The 21,219-nt window shown below is 44.1% G+C and overlaps 1 protein-coding gene across 14 annotated transcripts in view; it reads right to left on the bottom strand.

The window, feature by feature from the left end:
* Nucleotides 1-21,219, bottom strand: part of ZMIZ1 (zinc finger MIZ-type containing 1) — a 436,554-nt gene that overhangs the window by 114,708 nt on the left and 300,627 nt on the right. Inside the window, exon 1 of one of the 14 annotated variants that reach the window (XM_074232947.1) lies at nucleotides 14,143-15,359. The exons of 12 other annotated variants lie outside the window; for them this stretch is intronic. The gene's annotated coding sequence lies outside the window, so the exon portion shown is untranslated. Of the gene's footprint in view, nucleotides 1-706; nucleotides 8,465-14,142; nucleotides 15,360-21,219 lie in introns of those variants that run through there. One more of the 14 variants, XM_074232946.1, reaches the window with a different exon arrangement.

Here is a 21,219-nt window from a genome sequence, read left to right as displayed (position 1 = left end):
CTTTCAAATCCATGATCTCTGATTCTAAATTGAACATCCTTTCCCTTGTTCCACAAGGCCTCCCCATCTGCAAGGAACAGGCAAACATCCCCAGGAGAATAACAGAAATGTGTGCCTACATATACCCATGTACACGAATATTTTTCTACACACACAAATGTATTGCACAGCTGTGAGGCAGGACTGCAAAACAAAATAATAATCTCATTGAGGTCTGAAACAGTCAAAAAGAAAATTCAATCTTGCTGGGGTGTGTGTGTTGTGTGTGTGTGTGTGTGTCTGTGTGTGTGTGAGATAGGAAAGAGAGAAACTTATCGAGCTCATCTAAAGTATTTCTCAGAGAAGGTAAGAAACCCATTTAAAGCTCTTATAGGATTATAAGTCCCTCTGACAGGTCCGATTATTTTCCAGGCCTAATTCCATTAGAGTATAAGACAGGCCAATGGGGCATTCCTCTTCTAAGTATGGGGCAAGAGGTCAGGATGGATCTTGATAGAAACATTAGAGTTTAAGAAGATGCAGATCTGTTTCTAGTCAAGAGGTTCCAATCTATATTAGGTGGTACATACCTCCCCCCTCAATATACACACTTAGGACACAGCCCTACCTACTTCTCTCCTTCCAAATGAGGAGGAAGAGTACACAGCTCTGCCCCCCCCCCCCCTGCCCCATATCTCAGAGCTTCCAAAGAGAAGCAAACACTCACAGCTGGCCTTCAGGGCTTCCCAGGGTGTAGGTGAGCCAATGCTTAGCTCAGCACTGTAGCAGGCCCTCCCAAGAGGACTGTTCAGCTTCAGGTCAATGAATCTTGTCCAACAGCTGTTCCCTGACTACTCTCCGACTCGGCAGCCATGAGCCTTCTTTACTAGTGACCAACATCAGGAGCTGAAGTATTGGGCCTCCTGGGCCCCACCCCTCCAACGCCATCTCCTTAAAGCCTGAGGGATTTTGGAATTTTCCCCAGATTTAGTCATTGATTGTTACCTGCCTTTTTTTTTTCCCCTTAAACATACAGAGAAACACAGAAGTGTCTGTTGGGTAAGCAAATAGCCTCGAGTCAAGGGAGAACCCAGGAGTCCTTGGCTCTCAGTCTTCCTTATACAAATTTTCTCTAGTCACTCAGGATTGTTTGTACCTAAATAGAAGGACACTAGAGAAAGTAGAGAATGTGCACATATATGTGTGAATACCCATACCACATACATACACAGATTTGTTCCAGTCTCATTTATAAAGAGCGAATAGATAAGATGACCTCTAAGTTTCTTTCTGATTTTAAACCCCCTTGTGATCTGATCTCATCTCCCACTATTCCCCAATACAGGTACCCTCTCTAGTGGGCCAGCTTGTCTCCTCACTGCCCCACCACTGACTCTTGCTCACCCCTGCCCCCATCTTGTGATGGTCCCTGGTCCCTCCATTTGCCACCCCCCCTCAATCTCTCTCTCTCTGTCTCTCTCTCGGCAATGGGGTTAAGTGACTTGCCCAAAGCCACACAACTAGGTAATTATTAAGTGTCTGAGGTCGGATTTGAACTCAGATCCTCCTGACTCCAAGGCTGGTGCTCTATCCACTGTGTCATCTAGCTGTGCCCCATCCTTCTTTTTGATTCAGATTATCCCTATGCTTCAAGGTCAAATTTAAGCCTATTTCTTTCACCATGGTAGACTTTCCTGACCATTCCAGTCTTCCACAAGGACTACTAAAGCCCTTCACTGGGTTCCTTTGACTGGCTGTGTCATATAATGGCACACTCTGTGGTATTTTAATATGATCTCCCCAAGTGGACTGTCAGTTCCGAAGGGGTTGTGTCTTCTGTTCTTCTTGGATCTCTGATAGGGTCTAGCTAAAGATTTATTGATGAAGAGAGGGTCTGGAATTGGTGAGAGATAATGACATACTATTATAAAGAGCTCAAATGATGGCGGTGAATTGCCCAAGGGTGAAGCAAGCACCTACTCTTTAAGTTCCTAGATCACCCCATTTCCCCTGCAGTTGTCCTGTCCTCCCCAGAAAGCTTCATCTGACTCTTTACCATGCTGTAGTTGAGACCTGGGATTCTCTAAGTCTATGCCAATACAAGATCTGGCAAGTCCCATACCAAGCTGGATAGATTTCCAGACAGGCCCTATGACAGACCATATGTTTGACATCCAAGGATCACTTAGCTAAGTTTGGAGAGGCTCTGAGCCAGAGGGTTAGCCACCAGATGATGAATTTGTTTTGGCCTCAGCTAAAGACCATGGAGGGATTGCAATCTCTATTAGCAAAGGAAGGACCCACACCAGCAAAACCACTTGGGTCTTTGAAACACTTGAATATTCTTTTAAGACTTGGGAGTACTCAAAGTTAATAGAAGTGTGTTTTTATAAGTCATTCCTTTGGGGTCTTTCAGCAGCTCTGGAAGACAAAGGGAGAAAGGAAACTCAGAGTCTTAGTTTCTTCTCCAATTGGGATGCAGAACTTCCCCCCCCCCCCAACTTTGAAGTTCTTGGACATAACAGTAGCTTGATGTAAAATCTATCCAGTGGTTAGAGTAGATAATGGGAAAAAAAAACAGAACACAAAATACCACCCTTTCTCTCTACTGCCTGAGGGATATTTTGTTTTGTCCTAGACTATTGCTAAAATATAAAGCTGGACTATGATGAGAGATAAAGATCCAGTACTCATACTATACTCTGATAAACTCCAAACCAGAGAATTGTAGAGCTGAATGAGAACTTTGAAATCATCTATATAGTTTTAACACCTGAAATTTGTGTGCCAATGATCACAGGACTGGACCCAACCCTTGAGAAACCCCAATAAATATTTCAACGAATTTTCAGATCTGTAAATTAAGGCATTTTGTGTAATATAAAAGACATTTCAAAGAGTGTCACTAGTCAATAATTCAAATCCCAGCTCTAGCATTCATTCTCTGTATGACCTTGGACAAGTCACTTGACTAGGGTTACCTCATCTAATGAGTTGGATTAGGTGATCCCTGAGGTTGTTTCCTGCTCAAAATCTATGATCCTATGATCTCATTTGATTGCAGAAAAACTCTGTGGAAGGTGGGGCATCCATTGCTATTGCTATTTGACAAATGTAGAAAATGAGGCCCTAGGAGTCAATGAAGAAGATGGGCCTAAGACTACTCGAAGGTTAAAGGGACAGAAGCAAACGAAGAGGCATGTCTCTTAGCAACCTGCCTCAAGCAATAGGCTGTAGGTGAATCCAACCTGATCTAACCTACTAGGTCAGCCAAACATCCAAGTCCTGCCAAAATCCTCCCCACAACCTTTGTACACATACATGACTGCTCACTTAAAAGACATTAAAGTTGAACAGAGAGCAACTGAGAAGTCTAAAGAAAATAACACTGTTGGAACACGAAAAAAGAGGAGGAAAGGAAGGAAAAGGTGGAGAAGGAAGAGAAGGAGAAGGTGGAGAAGGAGGAGTAGGGGGAGGTGAAGACATCCCAACCCCCAAAACTTCCGGAAAATCCAAGAAAAAGTAGAAAACAGTAGAAATCTCTGGGCCATGGGTCTTAAATTCACTGGATGAAACTGGGAAATGGCATTTTTTATCAAGCTTCAAATAGTAGAAAGAGACTTGGAATAGAAATCAAGAGATATGGGTTCTAAGCCTGGAATCTCATTAGAATCAGAGTTTCCTGAGGGAAATAAATTGTTTTTGTCTTCCTTTATATTCCCAGAACTTAGTGTCTGGCACTCATTAAATGCTTAATGAATGGTAGATGATTGATTGATGAGGATGATGAGGATAATGCCCTTGCCCCTCACTTACTATGTGATCTTGGTCAATTCGTGGTCTCCTGTTTTGTTATCTAAAAATATGGGAGTTATAGAAAACAACTAAATCCTCTTCCAATGCTAATAATATTCTGTAAAACTAAGTTCCACGACTCAGTGTATTGTCTCTTACCTCATAGGATGTGGGCTTTGAGATCATGGAGGAGTGGATTTTTCTGAAGATCTTGACTCCTTGTACTGAACTCAGAGTTCTAAGGGGAAGTGGGCTACTCCACCAGCGCTCAAGGGCCATATTCTGAAGAAAAGCCCCAAAGATATGAAGATGACGCAAACAGCAGAAGATGGGGGTCACTTGCTGCATTTTCTGGAGTCCATCCAAGTGTGAGTGCCAATGAAGCCTTTCCTGATTCCTCCTCCTAAGAAACAGTCTCATTCTCCATTTAGATCTCATACTACACTTGGTTCTTATGCCCTTTTATGGATTCTTTTGTATTATGGTTGTTTATATATGGATCATATCTCCCTACTAGAAGACTGTGAATTTCATAAGGAAAATGAACAAATCCTTACAGTTCCCTGAATGTGGTAGAAATCTAATAGGAGTAAATGCTTTCTGAAGTTCCCTGTCATCTGTAATGCCATTCAAGGATATCCAGGCTGTTGAGTATCAAGACAACTCCCAAAGTAAAGTAATTTGAGAAGATCAAGGATCTGGTTGGAAACTATACTGCTGATGCTTTCTAACTGTGTGACCTTGAACAACTCACTTCACTAACCTGGGTCTCGGAGGTTCTTTCCAGTTACATATCTATGATCCTAATTCAATAATCAACCAATCTATCAGTTTTTAAAGGGGACCTTCTATGCTTTCAGGCTGGTGTTGGATGTTTTTTAGAGAATAAGAAACCATGGCCTCTGCTCTTTAGTATTTACCATCTGGCTATTAGAAAAAACAGGAGATATATATATATATATATATATAGATATAGATATAGATATATATAGATATATATAGATATATATATAGATATATATAGATATATAGATATATAGTTATATCTTTGGGATCCAGGTAGTGGCTGACTATCTAAAAATGCACAGCTAAAATATGAGATACAGATTAGAAGCACTCTGGGAGTTTGCCATGGAAGAAGATGGGAGAGGCCTGAAGCAGGAAGGGAAGGCTTCACTGGAGCAGTGAGAATTAAGCAAAGCCCTGAGGAGAAGGAGGAATAGTGCTGGCTAGGCAGAGATCATTCCACGAGGCTCCTTCTTCAACCTTGACCTAGAATATCCTCTCTCTCTTCTGTCTACTGCCTCTTTCAAGAAACTTCCCCAAAGCATCCCAGTCCAGTGTTACTTTTCCCCTCAGGTAAGCAACTAGCATGTGTCTGACATTTTCAATTATCTCTTCATACATATGTCATATATACATGAAATAAGTAACCACTCTAGCAGATTGTGGGATGGAAGGGACTGAGTCCAACCCTCTCATTTTGTAGATGAGGAAACCAAGAAGCACAGAGAATTTCAGTGACATGCCCAGGATCAGACATCTGATAAGTACCTAAGGTGGGATTTGAATCCAAAATCATTTTCTTGACTCTGGGTCAAAAATCCACAACAACAGTAGTGTCAAGCTCAAACAGAAATTGGAGTCACTAAACTGCATATGCTGGCTTCCTATTAATTTTAAAATTCTATATTAACATTATCCATGTTCTATTGTATCTTTATTTAGTTTGTCAAATACTTCCCAATTATATTTTAGCCTGGTTCCCACAACTGTGGCCACTTTTATTGCTATCTCTCTCTATATACATATATGTGTATATACAATACAATCTATAGATATATAGACACACATATACATACACAAATATATTCAAACAGAATAGGTCTATCTGTATATATGTATATACATAATTATATATAACATGTATTAATATGTTAATAATATATATTATGCACATGTCTAATCCCAATGACATTACAAACACCTGGGTGAGGGTAGGGGGGGGGAAAGAGAGGTGAGAACTGAATTTTATGCCTCTTCCCTTAGCATCTTCAAAAATTTCAATGATTTGAAACTGATCCATTGAGACCAAACTACAATGGCTGATGCATTAAAGGTTATGGGCTCTGTAGAAGGGCTCTCAACTCTTCTTGTGGCAGGAGTTTAGGGAGGTACTAGTGAAAGGAGAGAGGAAAAGGGTCTCCAGAGTTTCACTTGGGGAAGAACAGACTGGTCTTTCTGGAGGAATAACTATCATCAAAAACAATCCACCAAATCTAACCAGAAAAAGAAACCCAGATGGACAAGAGTGCGGCGACAGGCTTTCCACTGAATAAGAGTGAGGCAAGGAAGAGTGACCAGACTGTGCCACCATGCTTGCTTCTTGCCCTAACTCTACAATGAGATCCCTACAATGTGCCTTTTTCCAATCCTTCAACCTTCAGGGGCTCTCAGTTGCTCTCATGATTTAAGTCCAAAATTAGACTGGCAACTCAACGACTTCTCCAAATGAGTCCCATCCCATTGATCCAACTTCATCTTTTTCCTGCTTCTTCCCAAACAGAAAACCTCTGATACAATAAGGCCAGAGCTACTTACTCACTGTCACCTGAACATACCTCGACCATTCCTCCTCCGCTATCGCCCACCTCACCTCCGCTCACCTGTATGCCTTCCTCGTTTTCTACTTAACCAAATCCTACTCATTTTTGGAGCAGCTAAGTAGCAAAGCAGAGAGAGCACTGGGACTGGAGTGGGGAAGACTCATCTTCCTGAGTCTGGCCTTAGGCACTTACTAGCTATGTGACCCATGGTAAGTCATGTAACTCTGCTTGCCTCAGTTTCCTCATCTGTAAAATGAACTGGAGAAGGAAATGACAAGCCACCCCAGTATGTTTGCCAAGAAAATCCCAAATGGGGTCATGAAGCGTTGGTCGCAACTGAAAAGCACTAATTTTTTAAAAGTCTTATTCAAGTCCTATCTCCTCCATGAAATCTGCCCTGACTATCCCAGGCAGTGATATGTTAGTAAATGTTTTATCAAATCAAAATACATACACACACACACACACACACACACACACACATACACACACACTCACTCACTCCCACACTTTATGCTTAATCTAACATATGAACACTTTCTCCATCATTTACCTGAGTTCAGACAATCAACAACACAACAAATCAAGTCCTGATTTCTGAAATGTAAATTTAACAACTGGCTGGAGAGCCTTTAGAAGCTGACTCCAGAACATCCCTGTACCAAAGAGATTAACCAGTTTATTTAGTTATTTTGTTGATGAAAAAAACTGAGGTCCACAGAACTAAAGTCACTCACAGAGCAAATTAGCAGCTGAAACAAGATTAGACCATAACATTTTAGGAATGTGAAGTATGTTAAAGATGCTACGAGGTCAAGGTTCATGTTCTTCTTCCTGTGCCATGGTAACTCAAGATTAACTGAACTAGGAACAGGTTGAGCAATAATGGATGGAATGGGGAGACAACTACTGCCAAGGGTCGATCACCATGGGGTTTGGGGTACCAGTTAGGGTTAGGTTCTGGCTTCTTCTTACAGAGGGCTCTCCAGTCAAAGAAGGAACTGAGCAGAAACAGAGCAGCATACTCCCCCCAACCCCAGTTTCCTGGGTTACTGCCAAGGAAGCACCACCCTCCCCAGAGGAGGAGCTGAGCAATGTCTTGGCTCTACCCACATGCTCAGGAAGCGTCTGTCATCTTGGTCACAGCTGACAGTACTGATGAGTGGAGCTGGGAGTTGGGGTGACTCATTGGGCTGGTTTTATCAGTTAAGTTCAAGGGCATCTATGTCAAACCCAAAACAAAAAGGACAATGAGGACTACAGGGATGAGCTATGTCGGTGGGGATCCAGAAAGTTTGCCGTCTTCTTTTGGCTGTTGTGTGGGAGGAAAACAGGAAACATTGACCTTGAGTGCCATGAGCCAGCTAGCTTGACCTCCCACTCACCAACACTCATCTCCCTCTTCTGCTAGAAGTTTCTAAGAATCTGAAATTCTCCTGAGGTTCTTTCATCTCTCTCTGAATTGCTGCCACTAACCTTTCTAAGTTAGGAAGCTTTTTCTTAGGTCTAACCTTTCTAAGCCAGGATGTTCTTTTCTGAATCAGGTCTAACTTCATCCCTCCTTCCTTAATTCCCTGAAGTTTTGGGTCACTCTTCCAGATGAAGTGTTGGGTCATTCTTCCAGATGTCCTGGGTTTAACTTGTGGGAAGACTTGTCTTCATAATATTCCCCATGGAAATATTTTTATGAACTGATGCCCAGAGAAATGAGTGGATCCAAGAAAACAATATACACAATAACTACAACAATGTAAAAATATCACTAATATGTACTTTTATCAAAAACACCAGTAAAGATTCTGGAGAAGGGATGAAGCACACTTTTGTCCCAACAAAGAGGTGGGGAACTTGGGTATAATACCATACAGACTCTCAGACAAAGTTGCTATAATGGATGTTTCCTAAATTGTTTTTCTTTGTCATGATGGAAAGAAGGATCATTCTGAGGATCTGAGGATGGAGGGGTGTGTGTGTGTGTGTGTGTGTGTGTGTGTGTGTGTGTGTGTGAATGATTGTGTTACTAGGACGAAAAACATCAATAAAATATTGAAAAAACAATGATGATGCCAACCAAGGCATGGTGGTGGATGTCTATATATATATATAAATATATATATATATATATATACATATATATATATATATATGTATAGTCCCTATTGTTGGAGAGGCTGAGGCTGATGGATTGTTTGAGTTCTAAGCTTCAATAGGCTTAAAGCTTATTTAGGTATCTACATTATGTGTTGCACCAATATGGTAAACACTACCTAGAGATGGGCAAACTGACCCAGGTCAACAATGGAACAGGTTAAAAGTTTCTTAGTCAATTAGTTTTGGGATTACCATGGGCAAGATAGGGAAAGCTAGTCTTAAAGAAAAAATTCCTCCTTGGAATGCCAGGTAACAGGGCTTCCCAAGACAGCATCTTTGTCCAGCACAACCATTTTCCTAAACATCTAACAATCTGTTTGAGTTCTTCTGGGGATGAGAAACTCAGAATTGCAAGAGATTTTTATAGAGTCTAGTTCCCCCATGTCTGAACAAAAGTCTTCTGTGTGATATATGATAATTATGGAATTTATTTTTTTTGTTAGGAAGGCTCTGGAAGGGACGAACCACTGGTTTTTTTGTTTTCAGGACACTGTCCCTTCTGGTCAATGGAAATATCTTTTTTAGCTACCATTCAAGATTCCTCAAACCTCTTGGGACCATGCAGAACAAGGCTAATAAATCTGAGTCATGGAAACCTTTCAAATTATTGAATATAGGAATCGTGTGTCCTAAATCTTCTCTATAAACTGTCTTTCTTCCACCAATCAACTCTTGACATGATCTCAAGGCCATCCTCCTAGCTGTCCTTCTTTGAATCTGATTCACTCAGGCTTATCTGTGTGTCTTTTCTAAAAGTATGGTACCCTAAACCAAGCGTAGCAGTTCAAGTGTAATCTGACCAGAGCAGAGTGTGGTGGTGATGTCACCCCTATATCCCTGAATATGATAAGATTATAAAGATAGCTGGTCACTGTAACACACTATTGACTCATCTTGAATTTAAGGGTCCATCTGCTAAAAATCACTGGTTTCTTTTTCCATGGAATTGGTGCTTAGTCACCCTCTTCCCCTATCTTTTCTTGAGAAGGTAATCTTTGGTACTGGTTGATGGGGATGTCACCATTTTGGCTGACTATAGATAGATGCAAATTCCAGGAGAAAGAGAGCTGCCTCTCCTCCTTAGATGAATTCAAGCTTACAATCACAACAACATGAATGCATTATACTTTAGGGTTACAAAGTGGCTTGGTAGCTACCTTATGAAAAAATGAACAAAATAGATAAAGTTGTTTTCCCCTTAAAATTCCATCCAAATCCTTCTCTTTCCTGTGGTCACTGTATAGGACTGAAGATGGGGGAAGGGGAACAAAGTTTATTTTTAAACTCCAAAGTAATAATGCTTCTCCTACAGGAAATAATGTGTTATGGAAGAATGTGCAATGATACTTTCTACTTACTCCCATCTCTACCCCTGGTTTCCTGTGAAAACTCCAGCAAGGTACTTAATCTCTCTCTCTCTCAGCCTCAGTTTGTTCAACCATAAATGGGTAAATGGGGGGTAAAATGGTCTAATGGTCCAGTCTATCTCTCAGGGTTCTGGGAATAGCTAAGATTCTCAGCTTAGATAATAGATGGGGAAGACCTTTGTGAATTCTAAGGTAATAGAGGTCACATTGAGGGTTTTAGTCAGCATGCTCTTGCTACATAGAAAAGGGCAGTGTTGGCATGGGAAGAGTGACTGTTTTGGCTCTGTGAATTTGAAAAAGCTGTCTGTTTTAAGCCTCAGTTTCCTCATCTGTAAAATGGGAATAATAATGTATTCACTACTTATTTTCTAGGCTTGCCAGAACAAACTACCTTGTTGTCATGCAACATACATATGAGTTGTTGTCTCTGTAGAAAATCTTTCCAATGGTGCCGTGAGAGAACCATCTCTGAGTCTAAGATTATAGGGAAGGGAGAAGTTGGGCAGAAAAATGGCCATCCCTTCCAACAGCATGATTAAATACCACCTAGCCATAGAGCTGGGGTTCCTAACCTGAGCTCTATTACCTTGATTAAAAATTTTTTTTCAATTACTATATTCAACATAATTGCTATCCTTTGTAATCTCTTTAAAAACATTATTCAGAGAAGGGATCCATGGGCTATCAACAGTCTTCTGGAGCAGTCCATGACACAAAAACAGTTAAGAACTCTTGACCCAGAGGGAAGTGTGGTGTTTGCTGCTACATTTCCTCTCAGTTAAATGAGCTGGCCACTGCCTGTCTTTCCAGCTTTCTCAGTCTCAAATGATTCCATACTTTCCTTGGACTTGGCTCCTGAAGCTAGTTACCAGTTAGTTACCATTACCCTCTTCAGTAACTTCTAACCCTTAGGGAAGCTATCTCCCCACAGACAGGCACCAGCAAATCCCCTAAGGACCAAAGTGTCATTGATTAAAGATAAACACCATGCTCATCCAGGAAGGCTTTTTTCCTCTAACTCAGCCAAAGCACATCTTCTCATTCCGAGGACCCAACTGGGAGCCAGCTCCCTGGCTCCCATCCCCATGCCCGATCAATTGATGGTTTCATATTGATTGCTGCCTAGGAGGCACTAAGGTACTCTACAGAGAGACCTGATTCTGTCTTAGGGGCCCCCCCAATGACTTCTACTCTGTCCTCCCCCTTTACCTCTCTTATAGCTCAATGAACTGTCTTTTCTTCCCTTCTGCTTCTGAGGTGAGAAGAAGAGCAACATTTCCTACTTCTGCCCTCTCTCTGATGGAAAAACGATTGGACTGTCAGAGCTAGGATCTGAATCACTAATTAGCTATCTGACCTTGGACAAGTTATATAACCTCTTTGAGCCCCAGTTTCTGCATTTAACAAATGGGAGTTACTAATACCTACTCTAAACCTCTTTGGTGAGGATCAAATGTGATGGCAGACATGAAAAATCTGAAAAGTATTGCTGTTATACAAAGGCAAGCTGTTGGTATTTTGAAAGTCAAAAACTTTTTTTTCTTTCCCCTAAGCTTCCAGTTACTACCAGTGAGTACAAATTCTTATCATTTGGTTAGTTCTCACTAAGGAAGTTCAAAGTAAAAATAACCATGACTACAACTTTCATCTAACCCAATCTATGCTGGTCACCCAGACCGATGGTATGAAAAGGGGAACTAACAAAGCAGCTGTAACAGATCTCACCACTCCCTGGGTCCCAGGTCACCTTCCTGAGACAGATGTAGAGGGAGAAGACAAAGTTTTCAAAGGGAATGAGGAAAGGACTTCCACTCTTTCCCCCTTTATCTCTATTTACTTCAGTCCTTTCAGGGAGAAGACATGAGAGGAAAAGACTTCCACTCTATGCCACAGCATAAGAAGAACTACAAGCATCTACCACGTCTCACACAATGATTACTCTATAGATCCTGCCATGGGACACCCCAAAAGAAGTACCTTAGACCCTTATGATGGCTGTGTTCTGGATAGATTATTATGAACAGACACAACATGCTCTTTTAGCCTGAATGTAAAAAATTTCCCCTTTCCAAACCCTGGGGGAAGGGGTCAGCTGTTCATCATCATTTTTGGTCCCCATAACACATCAGGCTCTAAAGACTACACAATCCCTTAAGATGCTTTAACTTTCTATTGTCAGATGCCAAGGAAAGATGTCTTCAGTGCCAGAGGCATCTTGGCACTGAGTCTTCTCTAACATGACCCCCCCCCAAGGAACCCGATTGTCCAGACAGAACTGCCAAATATGGCCACCTGTTTTCCCACCAACACCAAGACCCTACAGTCATACTCATCTGCTCCTGCTTTGGAGACCTTTGGGCCAGACTGAAAAGAACAGAACACTCATGATTCTAACATTGCTGTTAGAATCCTCTCCAGATATTCCTAAGAGGCCCCTCTGAGAAGGACAGATTTTGTTCCTATGGCCAAGGTCCATCCAGGGATATGACCATAGTCCTAATTCCTGTCTTATTCCCAGCCTGGCCATCTTCCAGGAGGCTGCAAGCTTGCAAATCTGCCTCACCTTCATCTCATTTCAGTCCTCACTGGATGCCTGTTGTGGTGTATAACAAACATCTAAGTTGCCTGCTTTGATTTCATTTCGAGGAGCTTTTCTCCTCACCCCTTCTGATACAACTGTCCCCTTTCTCCCCATTTAGTCCAACCTTTTGAAATACTCCCTCAAGGCTTTTAAACAGATACTTCCAACACTGGCAAGTAAACTCCAAAGTGCTGAGAGAACCAAGGAAAAGCTCCTGCCAACTTTGGAGACTGCTCCAAAAGCCAAAATGACCTCTTTGCTAGGAGCTTCCTTGGGAACACTTGTCAGAAGTCTGTTTGGGCTCACATGGCAAGGATTGGCAGTAGTAGGTCTAACTGAAATGGTGACATCATCAGGTATGATTTCTCTGGGAGCATTCAGACAACATTTTGACAGGACAGGCATCTTAAAGTTTCAAGACGTGCTGGGAATGTCTCGGGTAAAGGTTTTAAAAAACCAATCAAAGGGTAAGGAAAAAGTCTTTTCAAATGCTTGCTTAACAGTCAACACTTCACTTTTTCCCCCCCCCGAGATAGGGAGGTCTCAAGAAAAAGAATAACATTAGCCTAGCTTTGTACAGCTCGTAGAGGGAGGCACAATCATGGTAACTGTATGCAAATATGTTCTACTTTTCTATGGGAGTCCGCCTTTTCAGTCTCTAGGGCTGTGCTCTTTCCATCTGACAACATGCAACACAGGGCTTGCTCTACCCACAATGCACCATCTCTGACTGTCTCACACATACACACACACGTTCACATGCTCACACTCACAGCCGTACAGAGCTTCAGTGGGGCTGGAGGACACATCCCCAGCACCCCAGAGTCTTCCCCACCTCCAGCCCTTGTCCATCTTCTCCCTCCCCTCCCCCTCAACTTACCCACAAGTCACACTTCATTCATACTAGTCCTCCTCTCCTCCCCTCTGGCTTCTGTTGCTGGGGAAAGGGCCACATATGGCTGGGAACAAACGGTTCTAGGCAGAATTCAGCTAGTGCAGAACAAAGACTGGGAGGCTGGAAGGGAGGGCAGCCTGCCCCTGTCTAGCCAAGGCAGCCAGAGGCTGGTCTGAAGCCCCTGCACCCCTTTCTTGCTTCCTCAGAGGGCACCCTACGCTTGTTCGAGCTCTCTCTCTCTCTCTCTCTCTCTCTCTCTCTCTCTCTCTCTCTCTCTCTCTCTCTCTCTCCTTTCTCTCTGCCTGTCCAGCTACTGCACAACACACATCAATTATTCATCGCTTGTCTCCGAGTTTCCAGGCAAAACCAATCACAGATGGAGGCTCTGCTAATGGGGCCGCTGCCGCGGTTGCCAGCAGCCTGTTTGTGCTCGGGCGACAATCCTCCAGAGACAATAAAGGGAATCGGGTTAAGCTGGAAAACTTCACACATCCCTGAGCAGCTCTGAACAGGGGAAACGGGGAGGGGGGGTGAGAGAGAGAGAGGTGCCAGGCTTGGTGGGCACCACATCCAGGGCTCCCCAGTGAAGCGAGCACCAGGGCAAGTTTAAATGCCCCGGTGGGAAGGGCATGGATAGGCTTGGGTTCTTAAGGAGGGAAAAAAACCCCAGACTTACATTTCTTTATTCTTGTCTTTTCTTTCTTTTTTTTTTTAAGGGGGGAGGAAGAAGATCACCCTCCCCTCCAAATAAAGAAAGGAAAATCTCACCTCGGCGGTGTGCCAGAGCTATGGGGCGCTTCTCTGTCTCTCTAGTGAGCCATTTCTTTCTCTCTCTCTCTCTCTCTCTCTCTCTCTCTCTCTCTCTCTCTCACCACGCGAGCGTCGCACACACCCACCCTCACACACTCTCACGCCACACACACGTTTTCAGACAGACACAACCACTTTACAGAGAGAGAGAGAGAGAGAGAGAGAGACAGAGAGAGAGACAGAGAGAGAGAGAGAGAGAGAGAGAGAGAGAGAGAGAGAAGACAGGGAGAGGGGAGATATTTGAGAGGAAAGAGACAGAAAGAGGAGAAAGATAAGAGAGAGAGGGAGAGAAAGATAAGAGAGGAGAGACAAAAAGAGGAGAGAGAGGGAGAGAGGAGAAAGATAAGAGAGGAGAGAGAGGGAAAGAAAGATAAGAGAGGAGAGACAAAAAGAGGAGAGAGAGGGAGAGAGGAGAGAGACAGAGGAGAGATGGAGGAGACAGAAAGAGGCGAGAGAGATAGAGGGAGAAAAGAGAGAGGGAGAGAGAAGAAAGATAAGAGAGAAGAGAGGATAGATAGAGGGAGAAAAGAGAGGGAGGGGGGGAAAAGGTGAGAAAGGAGAGAGACAGAAAGAGGAGAGAGAGAGAGAGGGAGAAAAGAGAGACAGACAGGGAGGGAGAGAGACAGAGACAGAGACAGAGAGACAACAATTTTGAAGAGGCTCGGATTTCCAACTTGCAGGGAGGGAGGGCTGGGCCGGTTTCGGGACAAAGCCCAGCTCCTGCCTGCAGCCTCCCCCAGAGGTGGCTGCAAGGCCGGCGCCCTCGCCCCCTCCCCCTCCCCATCCATTCATCGGAGGCAACACTTGTTCCAGTGTGTCTAACAAATCCGCTGGCAAGCCCAAGGGGCTGGGAAGTCTTCAGATCGGGGAGCCCGGGGAGACTGCTACAATCAAACCCCAGCAGCTACAGAGGGTCCGGGAAGAGGAGGCTGGCTGGGTGCAAGGCAGAAGGCTGGCTAGGGGCCAGGCAGCGGGGCATTCTGAATGACGCTGGGGGGGTGGGGTGGCTGCAGGGAGCCGTGCTGAGGGGAGCGGAGCCCGGCCCTAAGGCTCCCTGGTGGATTAGGGGGGCTAAGGCAGGAGTCGGAGGTGGGCGCCCAAGGGCAGACTGGGGAGGGGGAGGCACCAGAGAAAGGCCGCTGGCTGAAACGGCACTTGCAAAGGCAAGGGGGCAGGGTCCTTCCCTTCTATCTCCATCCCGCCCCCTCGCTAGCCCCCCCGGGCTTGCACCACAGAAGTGTGCGAGCCCCCCAAGCCCCGCGCGCCCACGTGGACCACAGACCCAGACACCCAGAGCCAGCAGCCCACGTGACCCGGCGAAAACACTGGAGGGAGGCTGAAAGCTTGCGGCATGGCCCCCCGGCCCACCCCCTGCAGCCATCCTGTGGAGGCATCCGTGGAGGCCCCCGGCTTCCCCGGGCCAGCCCGGCTCTGCGCCCCGCTGGGAGGCAGCCGCCAGTCTCCCCTCCGCCCCCAGCGGCTCCTGGGGAGCAAACTCACCCGGGACTCTTAGAACTGGCCAGATGTCTGTTGCTCGCTCGCTCTCTCTCTCTCTCTCTCTCTCTCTCTCTCTCTCTCTGACACACACACAACTTTATCTCCTCCCTCCCCATGGCCAACGCTATCCTGAACCTAGCTATCCCTTCCCTGCATGACTCTGGCCAAGTCCTTTCACCTCTCCTTGCCTCGGTTTTCACTTCTGTAAAATGGGGATAATAAACAGTCCCCTACCTTCCAGATTTGCTCTGAAGATCAAAAGACATATAATTGGAAACCGCACAGCGACTGACACATGGGAAGCACTATATAAATATTACCCATTATTATCTGAACCATTACCATTTAACCTCCCTTTGCCTCAGTTTCCTTACTTGTAAAAATAAGGGGCCTGGACTGGACTGCCTCAAGAGCTCTCTTTCCTCTATGATTTCTTCTGTGCCCCTTCTACCACCATCCTGGGGAAATGGATGTGAATTCTGACAGAAACAAAAAAATAATGCACTTGCACCCTGACAAGGATTGCAGAGTCCTAGAACCTTTGACTTAAAGCAGAGATCTTACAAGTGGTATATATAGCATAAAAGGTACTCGTCCTGGAAATGTGGACTTGAGTTCAAATCCTGCATAGCCCAGTCTCACTGAAACCCCTTCCAAGTCTTCAATCTCCTTATCTGTAAAATGTGGTTGGGTCAGATGATCTCTAAGGTACCTTCCAGCTCTGGATCTATAGATTCAGTTCAAGTCTTTCATTTTAGAGTTGCAGAAATGTCAAGCCTTGGGGAAAGGGGAGAGGGGAGAAAAGGGGAGGAGAGGGGGAGGTATTTGTCCAGGGGCCCTAGATGGAAAAGGAGAGAACTTAAAAAATTTTCAGGAGAACCCCTGCATTCTGTCAGACTTCTCTATCTTAAAGTCAATGGGGGGGGGGGGGGCTAGGTGGCACCGGCCCTGGAGTCAGGAGTACCTGGGTTCAAATCCGACCTCAGACACTTAATAATGACCTAGCTGTGTGGCCTTGGGCAAGCCACTTAACCCCATTGCCTTGAAAAAATATATATAAAAAAAATAAAGACAATGGTAGAACTAGGTGCTTAAGTGTGCTAGTTCCTTCCAGGACTCCTTTCTCTTTATGACAGCCTTAGGTTTGACTTCTCTCCTGTCTGGGATTATTTGCCCCTCTGGTCACCTCCCTCCCCACTCTCTCCAACCCCCCACTGGAGAGCTGATTCCATGTCCCTCCTTCCCCACCAGGCTTGCTTCTCCAATCTCCACCTCTCCTCCACACCTCCAAAATCCCCGCCAGGACCTGTTCATTTTTCAAACTCAGTCTCTTCCTCAAAGCTACCCGTCTGTCTGTTTGCCTTCAGAGTGGAAGAATGTTAGACAAATCACTTATCTAGAAATTATGTACTTACTCCTTGTTTGACATAAATCTTCAACAGGCCTCTAATCCCACCCCATTGCTACTTGAAATATCACTATCTATGATGACATTTTGAAACAGAGTTGTCGTCGTGGGCTTTTCTTACTGGCACTCCAGTTAAATGGATTAATTCATACTTCATAACTTGCTGAATTTTAAACAAGAACAGTGTCACATAGAGAAATTCAGCCCTATTTCACTCCCAATTCTTGCCTCTCCCTACCCCTCCGGGCCAAAGACAGGGACAAAAAAAAATCTTCTCCTCGTGTTAAGGCATGCTTGCTCCCAAACCAATACTACCCATTACTTCAAAGCCCAACTGATGTAAAATCTCAACCAAAAAATCTTCCCTACTACCTTCTCAGCACTTAGATGTCCTTTCATATTTTATGATGAGTTCACTCATTCAAAATAATTCACAGAGTGCCTATTGTATTTGAGACATTAGGGAAACTACAGGAATCTATAATACTTTATTTGAAGACTTTTTTATCACATTGGTCTTATGATAACACGATGGGTCCAATTAAGCAAGTACAGTAAATGTATTTCATGTATTCAGTTGTATCTCATGTATTCAGAAATTAAACCACAAAAGTCAAGTGCCTAATGAATTGTTAAAAATTAAGTATCATTTCAGTGTATTTTATTGCATTATCATTCCTTTAAAGTAGGTAAATAACAAGGCCCATGTGTTGATTTGTTTTGACTGATCGTACTTTATGTGTTAAAGGGAAGTTTCCTCGAAGACATAAGGTGCAGTGGCAAGTGATGGTGATGTTTATTTAAAAAAATTAAAAATTTAAAAATAAGAGCAATAACATAAAATTAGCTCTGGTGATGAGCTTACCATGTATGCTCTATATCATAAAACTATTAACCATAATGGCCCAATATAGAATGTGGATAAAATGTAGAAAGTGTATTACCTAGGAAATAGAATGAGGATTTTGGTTCCTTTGCTATTTGCTACCTTTGTGACTTTGGATAAGTCACTTGACATCCCTGGGACTCAGTTAACTTCTCTGAAAACCTACGATCCTATAAACATTTCCTACTGCGGCTAGAAAAAAAAATCCTGGAAACACTTTCTAATATAATACATTGTACAGGTAAGCATTTCTTGGCAATAATTCCTATCTAGAAGAATTGAAATCTGAAATGATACAATAGTACAATCAATGCCTAGTTATGATTTTTGGGACACACATAACCCGTCACCTATATTCTACAGGATATTCCTGTGAGAGATGATGTCTCCCATTCTAGGATAGGTGAAGTGAGGACCAGGAAACTAGCAATGGCATAGCAAATCTAATATGCCTGATAACTTCCAGCAACTAACCTGGACTGATCCCTTCATCTGTCTTCCACAATTCATTACACATTTTGGGGAGGTGGCAATTATTATTATTATTCACCCAGTATCAGATCAGATGAATAAAGAAAGATGTATTTTTCTTATTGTGCAAGAATGTGCAAAACAACTTGTCATGAGCTCTGGTTCTCGTGTGTGTGTGTGTGTGTGTGTGTGTGTGTGTGTGTGTGTGTGTGTAGAAATGAAAAACATGCTCTTCTTTTCCCAAGGCTGGAATTTCATCAATTTGAAGAACACTAAATGAGAAAGTTAAAAATATCAGCCTAAACCATCCTGATGGTTCATGAACAAACCAGGGTTCTTTTTTGACTAGGGCACCAGGGGTCATGTTATAAAAAGAAATCAAGGCTCTCCTAGATGTCTATCTCAAAAAATTATGGATATTCTTCAGTCATTCATTTAATAAGTACTTATGGAGTTTGTGTTGAGGATTGCAGTCAACCTTCCTTGAGTTGGATCTGTCATAGTTCATATGGATGACCCTGGCTCATCATATCAGAGTCAGAAGAGACTTCAGGGGTCATGATAAGATCCCAGTAATTTAGGAGCTTGGGTTTAAAACTGGAAGGGACGACCTTAGGTTCTACAGGTACTTCAGTGTACAGATGAGGAAGTGAGATTCAGGAAAGTGAAGTGAGTTCACATAGCTAGTAAATAGCAGGACCAGAATTTGAATCCAGATTCTCCAGTATCTTTCCGATAAACATTTTACCCTCTAATCCTTATCTATACCCAATTAGGCTCTGAGTTGGCCAATGTTGGGGGGGGGATCCCACAAAGGCAAATAACTCTTTTCAAATGTTTTAAGACCAGGAAAGTTGAGGCTGGGTCTTTGAGATGATAAATTCCAAGTCATTCATATTCTTCCCATTTGGAAGACATCTTTTAGCCTATACTTTTTGCTAGTCTATTTTCTATTGCTGCATATATCTGTAAGCAAGAAAACCTGAAATTCTTTTAAAATATTAAGCAATTCAAATTATTCCCTAAGTCAGACTGAGTTGTCCCCTTGATCCCTCTTGATAGTCCACAGTAACTGGGTTGAACAGTTTAAAATACACCAAAGGAGACAATCCCAAAAGGCAGAGGGTGGGAGGGAATCAAAAGGAAAACCAAAACTCAACACCCCCAACAAGAAGGAAAGCAAGCAAAAACATTTCCAGAAGCTCATTCAATTCAAGAAATATTTCATTAAGTAACCAGCAAATAAGGTGTAAGCCTGGACAGTAGGGGACTTGGCTAATCTACCAAAGTGACCAAAGTGGACCTGAGGACCCTCAGCCTCTGGGGGAAATGATTAGGAGAGGGAAGGCAGGAGAGAAAATCAGCAGCAGAGAGAGCTATCTGGGGAGGGATGCTTGCCAAGGGCTGGAAGAACCCAGAATGCAAGGATCAATAGTCTGGACATCTCTCTCTCTCTCTCTCTCTCTCTCTCTCTCTCTCTCTCTCTCTCTCTCTCTCTCTCTCTCTCTCTTCTCCCTCTTTTTCTCACTCCTATTGTTTCCCTCCTCCTCTCTCTCCCTCTGTTCCCTCTCCCTCCTCTCCTCCTCTCTGTTCCCTCTCCCTTGCTCATCTCTCCCTCTCTCTTCTACTCTGTTCTCTCTCATTCTCTCCCTTTCTCTTATTCTCTCTCTTTTCTTTGCTTTCATCCTCTCTCAGTTCTCTCATTCTCTCCCCCTCTCTGTTCCTCTCCCTCCTTCTCCCTCTGTTCTTTTCTCTCCTCTCTTTCTTCTCTTTCACGCTTTCTCCTTCCTTCTCTCTCTGCTCTCATTCTGTCTCTCTCTCTCTCATGCTTTCTCCTTCCTTCTCTATCTCTGTTCTCATTCTCTCTGTCTCTGTCTCTCTCTCTTCTCTTTCATGCTTTCTCCTTCCTTCTCTATCTCTGTTCTCATTCTCTGTCTCTGTCTCCTCTCTCTCTCTCTCTCTCTCTCTCTCTCCTCTTTCATGCTTTCTCCTTCCTTCTCTCTCCTCTTTCACGCTTTCTCCTTCCTTCTCTCTCTCTGCTCTCATTCTCTCTGTCTCTCTCTGTCTCTCCTCTCTCTCTCCTTTCACGCTTTCTCCTTCCTTCTCTCTCTCTGCTCTCATTCTTTCTGTCTCTGTCTGTCTGTCTCTCTCTTCTCTCTCTCTCTCTCTCGCTCTCTCTCTCCCTCTCTCCTCTTTCACGCTTTCTCCTTCCTTCTCTCTCTCTGCTCTCATTCTCTCTGTCTCTCCTCTCTCTCTGTCTCTCCTGTTTCATGCTTTCTCCTTCCTTCTCTCTCTACTCTCATTCTCTCTGTCTCTGTCTGTCTGTCTGTCTGTCTGTCTGTCTGTCTCTGTCTCTGCTCTCATTCCCTCTGTCTCTCTCTGTCCCCCTCCTCCCTCTGCTCCCAGCCGTGGGCCTGAGCTGGCGGCAGCGGCAGTAAATCACAGAGCGGCGGCGGCGGCGGCGGCACCGCAGCACCCGCATCCCCGTCAGGCGGCGGGCAGCGCAGCCCGGGCCAGCCTCCTTTCTCGGGGCTCCAGGAACCTTTCAAGCGGAACCCACCTTGGCAGGATCAAACCAAGTCCATCCGGGAGGGAGGGGCGGGGGAGGCCTTGCGGGCTGGAGGAGCCAGATAGGAAAATCTCCCCCCCGGGGGGTCGGCCGGCAGGCCCTCCCTGCGGCGGGCTAGGCTAGGGAGCTGGGCTGCTTCGAGCCCTGGCCTTATCCTTCCTCCCCGCCTAGCTTCCGGCCAGACCTCTCCACTAGCAAAGAAGG

The sequence above is a fragment of the Macrotis lagotis genome, chromosome 4 (genome assembly GCF_037893015.1).
Source record: "Macrotis lagotis isolate mMagLag1 chromosome 4, bilby.v1.9.chrom.fasta, whole genome shotgun sequence".
NCBI lineage: Eukaryota > Metazoa > Chordata > Mammalia > Peramelemorphia > Peramelidae > Macrotis > Macrotis lagotis.
This window is presented reverse-complemented; position numbering and strand designations above follow the sequence as displayed.